At 43.6% G+C, this 11,778-nt stretch overlaps 1 protein-coding gene across 3 annotated transcripts in view; it reads right to left on the minus strand.

Annotated features, from left to right (window-relative positions):
- The window catches only part of prdm11 (PR domain containing 11), a 159,628-nt gene extending 157,613 nt beyond the window's left edge, over positions 1-2,015 (minus strand). For all 3 annotated transcript variants that reach the window (XM_078548857.1, XM_078548854.1, XM_078548856.1), the window contains exon 1: positions 1,883-2,015. The gene's annotated coding sequence lies outside the window, so the exon portion shown is untranslated. The remainder of the gene's footprint in view (positions 1-1,882) is intronic.
- Between the last annotated feature and the right edge of the window lie 9,763 nt (positions 2,016-11,778).

Here is an 11,778-nt window from a genome sequence, read left to right on the forward strand (position 1 = left end):
GAGGACAAGGTCAAGTAGGTTTTTCCCTCTTGTTGGTGTAGGCCATTCGGCCCCTCGAGCCTCCTCCACTATTTAATAGGATAATGGCTGATCTGATTGTAACCTCAACCCCACATTCCACCTACCCCCAATAACCTCTCTCGTTAGTCAAGAATCTATCTACCTCTTAAAAATACTCATTGACCCTGCCTCCACTGCTCTCATGGAAGAGAGTTTCAAAGGTTCAGGATCCTCAGAGAGAAAACATTTCTTCTCTGTCTTAAATGGGAGACCCCTTATTTTTAAACTGTGGAATACTCTCCATTTGCCTGGATAAGTGCAGCTCCAACAACACTCCACAAGCTCGACACCATCCAGGACAAAACAGCCTGCTTGATCAGCACCCATCCATCACCTTAAACATTCATTCCCTCCACCACCGACGAACAGTGGCAGCAGTGTGTACCATCTACAAGATGCACTGTAGAAACTTACCAAAGCTCCTTAATCCAAACCCACGACCACTACCATCTAGAAGGACAAGGGCAGCAAATACACAGAACACCACCACCTGCAAGTACCCCTCCAAGCTACTCACCATCCTGACTTGGAAATATATCGCCGTAACTTCACTATCGCTGGGTCAAAATCCTGGAACTCCCTCCCTGACAGCACTGTAGATGTACCTACAGCACCATGGAGGGCAGTGGTTCAAGAAGGCAGCTCACCACCATCTAGGCTAGCATCACCATCTAGGCTGGCTAGGCTAGCATTTACTGCCCATCCCTAATTGCCCTTGACAATTAGGGATGGGCAATAAATGCTAGCCTAGCCAGCGATGCCCACATCCCATAAATTAATAAATAAAAAGAAAACATCGAGATGCTCTGGCTGCAGAGGGAAGTGGCTAGGCATGGTGCAGGTTTCGAGAGTCTTGTCAGGGTACCATTAACATCAGGGATGATCTGATTCAGGCACATTTCGAATGAGCCCCTTTGACACCCGAGGAATGGCATGGTATGGAACTCACTCTGAGTTACCTATGCTAACACTTCCACTGTAGATGCAACCTGGAACATGTCAATTCTTAATGCCAATGGATGTACATCTGCTTAGAGGTTTCACTGCCAGCATTGTCGAACCCTCGGTCTCCTTCACTATTTACATATATATTGCATAGCATACATGGCACAGAAACAGACCGTTTGGCCTAACCTATCCATGCCGATGTTTATGCTCCATTTGAGCTTCCTCCCGTTTCTCTTTATCTAAATCTACCATCATGCCCCTTTAGTCCCTTTTCCCTCATATGCTTTTCCAGCTTCCCTTAAATGCATCTCAGCTATTCAGGTCAACCATTCCTTTGTAGCGAGTTTGACATTCTCACCACTTTTTGGATAAAGAAGTTTTCTTCAGAATTCCCTATTGGATTTCTTGGTGACTACCTTATATTGATGGCCTCTAGTTATGCCCTTCCCCAGGAGAGGAAACGTTCTCTTTGTAACCACTCTATCAAAACTTTCACAATTTTAAAGACCTCAATGAGGTCATCCCTCAGCCTTCTTTTTGCAAAAGTAATCTAGCCTATTCAACCTTTCCTGATATGTATACCTACACAAATCTGATATCATCCTTGTAAATCTTCTCTGCATCCTTTCCAGTGTCTCTATATCCTTTGAATATTATGACGACCAGAACTGTACACAGCATCCTAAGTGTGGTCTACTCAACGTTTACTAAAACTTCCTTAATTTCGAATTCAACCCTCTAGAAATAAAGCTTACTTCTTAGTTTGCTTTTTTTATGGCCTTGCTAACCTGTGATTGATGTATTAGTGATTGGTGTATTTGTACTCAAAGATACCTCTCTCAGTGAAGAAGTGCTTTAAAGAGCAGCCTCTCACCTGGCCACGGCTGGTGCTGCTCAGTTTTACTGATCAAAGCCTTCCCAGCTTGTCAGTTTCACTGAAGAACCTCTTCACTTCAGTATCCTTGGCAAGTTGTTGACAGGCCAGCAAACAGAAACCTGGCTGTTAAATCCAAAATTTAGGGTTAAAACAGTAATTAACTGACATCATATCTCATTTCTTGCACCACCATTGATAAAAGGAAGCTCACACAACAGGCTTCGAGTGTTATTATTTACATTGTGCTCATAAAGGTAAACAGTACACAGTTACAGGAAGAATACATCCCAGTGACCCACTCAGTGCTCTGTGCAACACGATGGCCTCTGCATTTGGTCACTTCCACATATTATTGCCATTGTGAACTCAGAGGAGTAGAGGCAGCCTTCTCAATTGCCTCTGCCTGCAGCTGACGTGCACGTGGCAGACATCTTCATCATGAAAGTGCCTGTGAGGACATCTCCAGAGGCTGCTGCACCTTCATCATTGCGGGGGCAGCCTCCCTCACTGAGCGCTGCTGTACAGATGCTCCTCCTGTCAATGGAGCCACGGAGGCCAAGGATGATAATGGCACCCCATGAGGGGTGGCACCCTCTCCCTCCTTGGTGATATCCTCAGCCCTTGGTTGGCACTCCAGATGGTTGGTGGGAAGCACTAGCTGGGGAACAACTGGAAACCCTTTATGACATGGGGGAGATGGTGGTGTAGTGGTAATGTTGCTGTACTAGTAATCCAATGACCCAGGCTAATGCTCTGGGTTCGAATCCCACCACAGCAGCTGGTGCAATTTGAATTCAGTTAATAAATCTGCAAAATAAAGCTAGTCTCAGTAATGGTGACCATGGAACTATCATCATTGTCATAAAAACCCACCTGCTTCTCTTATGTCCTTTAGGGAAGGGAATCTGCCATCCTTATCCGATCTGGCCTACATGTGACTCCAAACCACAACAATGTGGTTGACTCTTAATTGCCCTCTGAAATGACCTAGCAAGATTAGTTCAAGGGCAATTAAGGATGAACAAATGCTGGCCACGCCAGTGATGCCCACATCCCATGAAAGAATAAAGAAAACATAAACATCCCTGTGCTATCAGCGCCACTGACCAGTCCATGTTACATAGTGTGGCATGAACCCCTTGTACATCAGTGCACAGTTCCTACATGCGTCGAAATGCTGCCACATATGACACTCCATGAGGCTGCCGCTCTCTCAATGGAGAAGCTCATATGCTCAAAGAGCTGAGCCATGGTGACACACATGAGCTGGAATGTCTCCTATGTTCTTTGCCCATGACCCCGCACTGTCTGAGGGAACTCCAATGTGTGATAGCGTATTTGCTGCTGTTGATCTAGGTAGATCCTCCTTTCCACTGGTCCCTGAGTATGTGCCCAGATGAGCAGGGCCATGTCTGACCTCCCTCCTCTGAGGAAGTCTTCCCACGGCTGCCTCTGGCACCCTAATGTCATGCTTATCACCTGTGCCACCCTATCCAGCCATGCACAAGAATCAACCAAGATGATTGTATCTACCCTGGTGGGCGGTGAGCTTGTAACTGTGACAGTGCTGCTTCAAGCTCTTGGTCCAGTGATGGTGAAGGAGATTATGAGAGCTAGCCTTGGAGAGCAGAGTCGTCTGCAATGCAGAACCTTCTCAACTCAACTCAGTATTCTGCATGTTGTCAGAAAGGGTGGAGTGAAAGGTTCTTAATGAACATATGGCCCTCACTAATCACCATCTCCACAAGTGTCCATCACTCCACAGCCGACTTCTTCATGGTCCACGATCCTGGCTAATTCCATGACTGCCTTGTTCATGGTTCATTTGAAGGTAGGGGACTGCTGCACCATTCTGGGCCTTGTCCCAAACATTATGAACCCATTTCTCCTGCAAGGATAAAAGAGCGAATGCCAGCTGCTCTTATTCATTAGAAGTTGCATGTACCAGTGCTGGCAGGTCCTAAGTAGGACTATGGCTCTGAATAATTCTGAGGGGTCATTATGCAATATTCAGGAACAGCATAAGCCCCGAGGCTCCTCAGCTGGTGTGCCTTCTGGAGGGTGACTACCCAGAGGCCTGTCCTGAGTAGTACTCACCTTACCAGAGTTCCATAAGGTCATATCAAATCAGGCCTACCCTGATGCATAATATGAACGCAACAGCTGGAACATTGCATATCTTGAAAGTAGCCAAGACACTCGTTCAAAAGACAGGGAGATACTGCGTAAATAAACACTTACATCAAGAAATCCAAACTGCCGGTGACAATACCTGCTATGTTTGATGGGATCAACAGTGTGCTCATCACCAAAGATGATCAAATAATCATCGACAGAAGTAAACAGATGTCTTGCTGGGTTGAATACTACTATAAGCTGTACTCCTATGAGGCAGACATCTTCCAGTCTGCATTTCACGCTCTCCCGCTGCTTCCTGTCATGGTTCACTTAAGACAATGAACCCTCATAACTTGAGCTCAAAAAGGCCATTAATTGCTTAGTAAGCAGAAAGGCACCTGGCAAGCATGGAATTCCGGCTGAATGGCTCAAGCACAGAGAGTCCCATCTACTGTTAGACCTTATGACCTCCTCCTTCTCTGAAGGATCTGTTCCACAGGAGATGAGTGATGCAAAGATCATCACGTTATACAAAAACAAAGGCAACAGAAAAGATTGCAACAATACAGAGGCATCTCACTCCTTCGCTGAGAAAGCCTTTGCTAGGGTCATGATTAAAATATTCCATCCACTTGCAAACTGAGTGTATCTAGAAGCACAGTGCATTTTCTGTGGTGGCAGATTTACAGTGGACATGATCTTCCCCATAAGCCAGCTACAAGAGAAGTGCAAGGAACAGGATATGCCTCTTTACCTTACTTTGATAGATCTCACTAAAGTATTTGGCACGATCAGCAAGCTAGGACTCTACAAGATTTTGGGGAAAACTGGCAAAGCTCCTTGTATTCCAACATGCACAGTACTGTACAGTGTGACAGCACCACTTCCAACAGTTTCAGAGTGAAGAATGGAGTGAAACACGGTTGTGTTCATGGCCCCACTTTGTCTTGGTACTTCCTTCTCCATATTCCTACCTTTGCCTCCCTTGCAGATAAAACAAGGAGTTTATCTACATGCTAGGTCACGCAGCTTTACAATCTGACCAGACTGAAAGCAGAGACAAAAGTACAGCATGTCTTGATCATAGAATTCCCCTATGCTGATAATGCCATGCTAGTCGCTCACAGAAACCCATCTACGAAGTCTCATGGATTCTCTCCCCCATGCCTGTAACTTGTCCTTCTTTACTCTAAGCATCAAGAAAACCGTGGGACAGGGTGTCACATATCTGCCCTTGGTCAAGCTAAATAACACCCTACTGGAAGTAATTAGCAATTTCTGCTACCTTGGGTCCATAGTGACAGACAATCTGTGTCTTGACAAAGAACTCGATATACACATAAGGAAAGCAACTACCACCTTTGGCTGAGTCATGAAACATTGAATAACATCAAGCTGACTCTTAGGATCAAGGTGTTGGTTTACTTAGTTTGTATTCTCAGCGCCTTGTCATGCGGCTGTGAAACATGTTCGACTTACAGTTATTAAGAAAGGTAACTCAACAACTTTCATCTTTGCTGTTTGTGTCCCATGGAAGGACAGAATCATGAATGTGGATATTCTCTCAAAGGCAACTCTCCCAAGTCACTCATCAAGCACAGGCAACTTCGCTCACTTCAGCACATCCATACTATGGTAGACAGCTGCATAATAAGGATTTCTGTATAATGAGATGGCTGGAGCCAGAAGACCAGTATAATGCCAAAAGACCTACTTCAAGAATGTTTGCAAGCATGACGTGGGACCCTAAAAATCATTTTTCACACCAGGAGACACTAGCTGATAAAAAAGAAAAATGGACACATCACCTATGGCCCAGTATGCACCACCATGATGACCAATGGCTTGGCAACAGGCAGCAACACCAAAAACAACAACCCACAATGACACCTGATAATCACCTCATATGTGGCATTTTGGCAAACCTGCCTCTCACAGGCTGGTCTATTCATACATCAACAAAAGTGCACCATTTGAAGCTACCCAATCCTCAACATGCCCATCATATGACATAGATGGAAGGATTCCAACAATGATGAACCTCTTCCGACACTGAATCCAATTTCTACGGACTACACATCTTCTGCTGAGTACATCAGTTATGTCCATCCAGGCCTGTTTAGACATATAAAAATTGCATAGAAGTGACTACATTCTTCATTGTTGTATAAAAATACAATATTTCTTTCTTATCCTTGCCTACCTTTCTCTTCTGTATCTCTATTCTTTTTCAGTCCATTTAGCTGTGATATTTTGAAGTGTATTTTGTGCATTTTCTCCAATAAGAGGAAGAAAAAGGAGAATGAAAAAATAACTATGTAGATATAGCAATCATATTATCCAGAGCATAGCTGAAATCTATATTAAAATTAAAAGTCCTAAAATTCACTTCCGAGCATCACATCAGGTGGTGAAAACAGAAACTGACAAAAAGACAAACAGAAACAGAACTGAGGAAATGATATGCATCTTTTTTACATGACATGACGGTGTCTTGGCAATCTACAACATTTAAGAGAGATGTATATTCCATTCAATTATAAGTTAAACCAGGTTCTTTTGTACTATTTAGGGCCTTCTACCTTTAAAGAGCATTTATGCATTAGAGATAGACCAGAGAAAAGTAACAAGAATGATTCTGGCACCTAGGACTCTCAAATTACAGTTTCAGTGAAACTCCTGCCCCACAAATTGAATTTTAAATATAATTGATTTCAATATGTGTGTGGAAGTGGCAAATGCAATTAAATTTATGCCTTTTTTAAAAAAAGAACAGAATAAAGAGGAACATAGAACTGAATATGTTCTTGTTTGAAAATAGGTTTGCAAGTACAGCATGCACCAGAACTAAAGAACAGGAAAGGGCCATGTGGCTAGTGGCATCAGGATGCTGTGAGTGCAATGGGACTTGATGGTGAAGTCTGGGAGGAATGAATAGTTGTTGAGGTCTGGTATAATTAGGTAGGGGGGCTACTGATGGTAGGAATAGTGGGAATAGGATCTTGGAAAAAGTCAGTCAGAGTTTCTGCCCCAGGTCACCATTCAATGCCACAGCAACTCACGTTCGTTATCTCATTCCTCAGGGCAATACCTTAACCAATCAGGGTCAGGCTGCCTGGTTTAAATTTCAAACAATAGTTGGGAGTTAACTGTTTGTCACCATCACTGGTGCATTCTCCATGGCAACGCCTCTACCAGAGTCCACTTGCTATCAATCAGCACTCTCTTCTCATACAGTATAAACTGGTGTTTTCCCCTGTATTGGTATTCTTGTGAAGTGTCCTGATGAGTGCAAGATGAAAAGCTTCAACATGTCTCTTTTTTCAGTGATACTCAAGTTCTCTACTATCAAACAACTATTTGAAACAATATCTCTTTTCTCTGTCGTCTCTGTGCTGTAACTCTTTCTTTTCTCGATCCCTCTCTATTATCTCAACACGACGGGGGTGCTGCGAACCCTCTTTCACGTTTTGAGCGTATGCAAATAAACTACTCCTTTGAATGCATCCTATCTTGAATTTGCTGTGGGGGTTATTAATAGGAAATTGGATCTCACCAAAACCAAGGGGTTGGTAAATACGCCACCGCTTATAAAGAGGGGAACCAATCTGTTTACGGATGGGTGGTGAGAGGAGAAATTAGTGCTGTTTAAATTAACCCCCACTTCCTGTGTGTAACACTACCCATCAATCTACTCTTGAACACCAGGAAAATGATGGATGAGGTCATCAACAGTGCTATCAAGCAGCACTTACTCAGCAATAACCTGCTTACAAATGCTCAGTTTGGATTCTACCAGGGCCACTCAGCTTCTGCCCTCTTTACAGCTTTGATCCAAACAAACAAAAGAGGTGAATTCAAGAAGTGAGGGGAGAGTGACTGTCCTGGCATCAAGGAGCCGTAGCAAAAGTGAAGTCACTCAGAATCAGGGGGAAAAATCTCCGTTGGTTGAGTCATACCTAGCAGAAAGGAAAATGGTTGTGGTTGTTGGAGGTCAATCATCTCAGTCCCAGGACATCGCTGCAGGTGTTCCTCAGGGTAGTGTCCAAGACCCAACCATCTTCAGCTGTTTCATTAATGGCCTTCCCTCCTTCATAAGGTCAGAAGTGGTGATATTCGCTGATAATTGCACAAAGTTCAGCACTGTTCACGGCTCCTCATATACTGAAGCAGTCCATGTCCATATGCAGAGGACCAGGACAGCATTCAGGTTTGGTAAGTGGCAAGTAACATTTGCGCCACACAAGTGCCAAGCAATGACCATCTCCAACATGAGAATCTAATCATCTCTCCTTGACATTCAATGGCATTATCATCAATTAATCCCCCACTGATAACATCTTGGGGGTTACCTCTGATCAGAAACTGAACTGAACCAGCCATATAAATACTGTGGCTCCAAAAGCAGGTCAGAGGCTAGGAATCCTGTGGCAAGTAACTCATTGCCTGACTCCCCAAAGCCTGTTCACCATCTACAAGGCACAAGTTGGGAGTGTGATGGAGTACTCTCAACTTGCCTGGATGAGTGCCAGCAACACTCAAGAAGCTCGACACTATCCAGGACAATGCAGCCCACATGATTGGTACCCCATCCACCAAGTTGAACATTCACTCCCTCCACCACTGACACACAGTAGCAGCAATGTGTACCATCTGCAAGATGCATTGCAGCAACTCACCAGGGCTCCTTCGACAGCACCTTCCAATCCCATGACCTCTACCACCTAGAAGGACAAGGGCAGCAGACACATGGGAAAACCACCACCTGCAAGTTCCCTTCTAAGTCACGCACCATCCTGACTTTGAACTATATCGCTGTCCTTTCACTGTCGCTGGGTCAAAATCCTGGAACTCCCTTCCTAACAGCACTGTGGATGTACCCACACCACATGGTTCAAGAAGGCTGCTCACCACCACCTTCTCAAGGCAATTATGGATGAGCAATAAATGCTGGCTTTTCCAGCAATACCCATATCCTATGAATGAACAAATAAAAAAATGGAAAGATAAATTACTTTTATTTACAGCACTTCCATTTACTAATCCTTCCACAAATAGGCTGCAGTACTAACCAACAACTGTACCCAATTAACTCCATATGCTAGAACCTTTCTATTAATATGTCTTGTCAGAAACAAATGTTCTCTCAAAACAGTGGCATGTATTTGGGTAGGTACAGTGGTAATTACATATTTACCCTTAGTTGTGTCACAAGTATTTTTGTCTTTAATCAGCTCATTTGACATAAATTGTAATAGTTACACAGTTCCTCTGCAAAACTGTACCACCATTTTTGCAAGGAGTAACACTGAAAATTAGAGCAGGGAGATCTCTTTGAAGGCATTGGTAGTAGCATTATGTTTGATTCTACATACTGATTTAAGTACATTTTGGATTTTTGTCCAAAGTCTCTGCTTAATTTTTAAAAAGTAAGTTCCCAGAAGAATCAGATGCTGTGGGCTGGAAACCAATATTCTACTGAAGATGGAATAACATCTTTCATTTGTGGAAATTAAGCTAGGTGGCATGCGCAAGACCCTGAGTGCCATATTGATGATGACACGAACAGGGGACCAATGTTGTAGGAAGGACAACAATCTAACCAGGGAAGAAAATGTGAGCATTCTGAGCTCTTCAATTTAGAATTTTCTTACTAAACTTACTAAGGCTGTCTGATTTTTCCAAAACACTGGACCACAATTGTCCTTCCTTTCAGTGCTTGCAGAGTGAAGGAAGGTTAGATAGTTACTGTTTATTTGTTCATCAATCTCAATTCTCTTGGGAGACATCAACAGTGGCTGAAGAAAAGATTCCAATGCCCATAAAGTAAACTAAGCAACCAGTGTTTTACTCTTTGTATTCGCCCCACAGAGCAAGATATTTCATAATAAAGTAATGTAATACTTATATTATAATATGTGGGAGGAGGCCCAGACAGGAAATGGGTCCCTTTAGTAATGCAGCTGACATTGCACAAAGTCAGGGCCCCAAAGTTGCAACAGTGGATGGAGCTGTACTGGGCACAATAAAGTGAATGTCAAAGCCTCTAACTTTTTCCTTAGCCAGGGCTCAGCCAAGGATGGAAGTAGGCGGGTGGGAAGGGAGCATTAGAGATTGTGAAAAGCATGTGTTCAATCGATTGCATGATGAAAGCCTCTTTCCACTCAGGGCTGCAGGCTGGCAAAAGAAAATTTGAGTGGAAGGATGCTCATGCAGGTCAAATAGCCTTTTTCCCATGTCATGCAACAAAAGTGAAGGTGACTATGACTGGCAAATGAACATGCAACACCATTGCAATCTTTTGTTCTTCCTTCCCACAGCGACATATCAACCAGAGTGAATAGCATGGGACCCCCATCCCTATGTTGCACCATGAGAGGCTTCTCTTGACAGTGGCCACGTTCGATGCACTCCAACCATTAGAAACCCACCATCCTCTCCAAATCCCAGCCCCTCCAACCTCTTTGCGGGGGGCGGGGAGGGGCAGGATGTATAGGTTGAGGGAAAAAAAACACATTAAAAATTGTATTCAAAAATCAGATAAGAGTCAATCTAGCACTGGCTTAACAACCTGACTTCCTTACATCTTATTTCAAAAGAACAGATGAAATATCAATAATTTTAACAAACATGCTTTCCCATCTCACAAATTTTCAAATGGGACAATCATGTTTTAATCTCTCGTCCCTGTTAGAGCAGTAGTCAGGACACTACAATTAACCTCAGCATCACAAGGTTCTGAACTTGGGTGTTACCCATACAAAAATTGCCTACCAACAGTCTAAACTACATGTAAATGGCAGCCATTTGGAAGACTGCTGGTGCAAGTAGAACTGTACTCCACCAGTAAATCATCAAAAGGCATTTCACAAGAGTTTTATAAGACAAAATGTGGCACTGAGTTACAATAAGACAATATTAGGACAAGTGACCAAAAGCTTGACCAAAAGGTCAAAGTGGTAGGTCTTAAAGGAGGAGAGAGGTAGCGAGGCAGAAAGGAGTCGGAAGCAAATTCTATTTAATTGTTTTACTTAAGTATTGCACAGGTACAATATTGTCCAATTGTGTATTCTACACTTCAATATACAATCCCCAAACTGGATTTTCATTTGCCCATGGAGATGAGGCTAGATGAAGGCGCGCTTTGAAAATAGCTGTCTCAGATGGGGTGTCAATCTTCTGACACCTCCATGACATGCTGCAATTTTTAAAGGGAGGGTTGAGGGGGGCAGGAATCCAGCAACCCGCTGCTTCCAATTAACAATGAGCTTAATAGCAAGTTAATGGGCTGGAGAGGAACAGAATTAAATTTTCAAAGGTAACAAGAAGAGAGAACGGTCTGGGGCATGTTTGTGCACAGCTGTGGGGGGACATTATTGATTGTGGCTGCTGATTTAAAATCCTGTTTAACAAAAAAGGAAGGTCAAACTGAGGTGCACATACAAAGGCACAAAGTTGCCATCACTTGAGCAAAGCAGATTAAGTACCTACTGAGTGAGCATTTGGGATCTTTTTTGGGCCATGAAGCTACTGGTACTCTGTTCTCCTGCCTGCTCCAATTCTGCAGGCAACAGAAAGCCCAGTCACGGCTGCCATCTGCCTTTCAAAATCACCCTCCAGAACTAGTTTCTGCCTGCAGGCAGTGCCTGGTGCCACTACTTGGGCGCCAAACTGACCTCTGACACAATTAGGGCCTTTGAATTTAAAAATCGCATCGTGTCACTGATGCTGACATGGGACAGGCCTCGGATATGATCTGGGTGTCGGGTTCTGGA

The sequence above is a fragment of the Cetorhinus maximus genome, chromosome 9, assembly GCF_964194155.1.
Source record: "Cetorhinus maximus chromosome 9, sCetMax3.hap1.1, whole genome shotgun sequence".
Taxonomy (NCBI): Eukaryota; Metazoa; Chordata; class Chondrichthyes; order Lamniformes; family Cetorhinidae; genus Cetorhinus; species Cetorhinus maximus.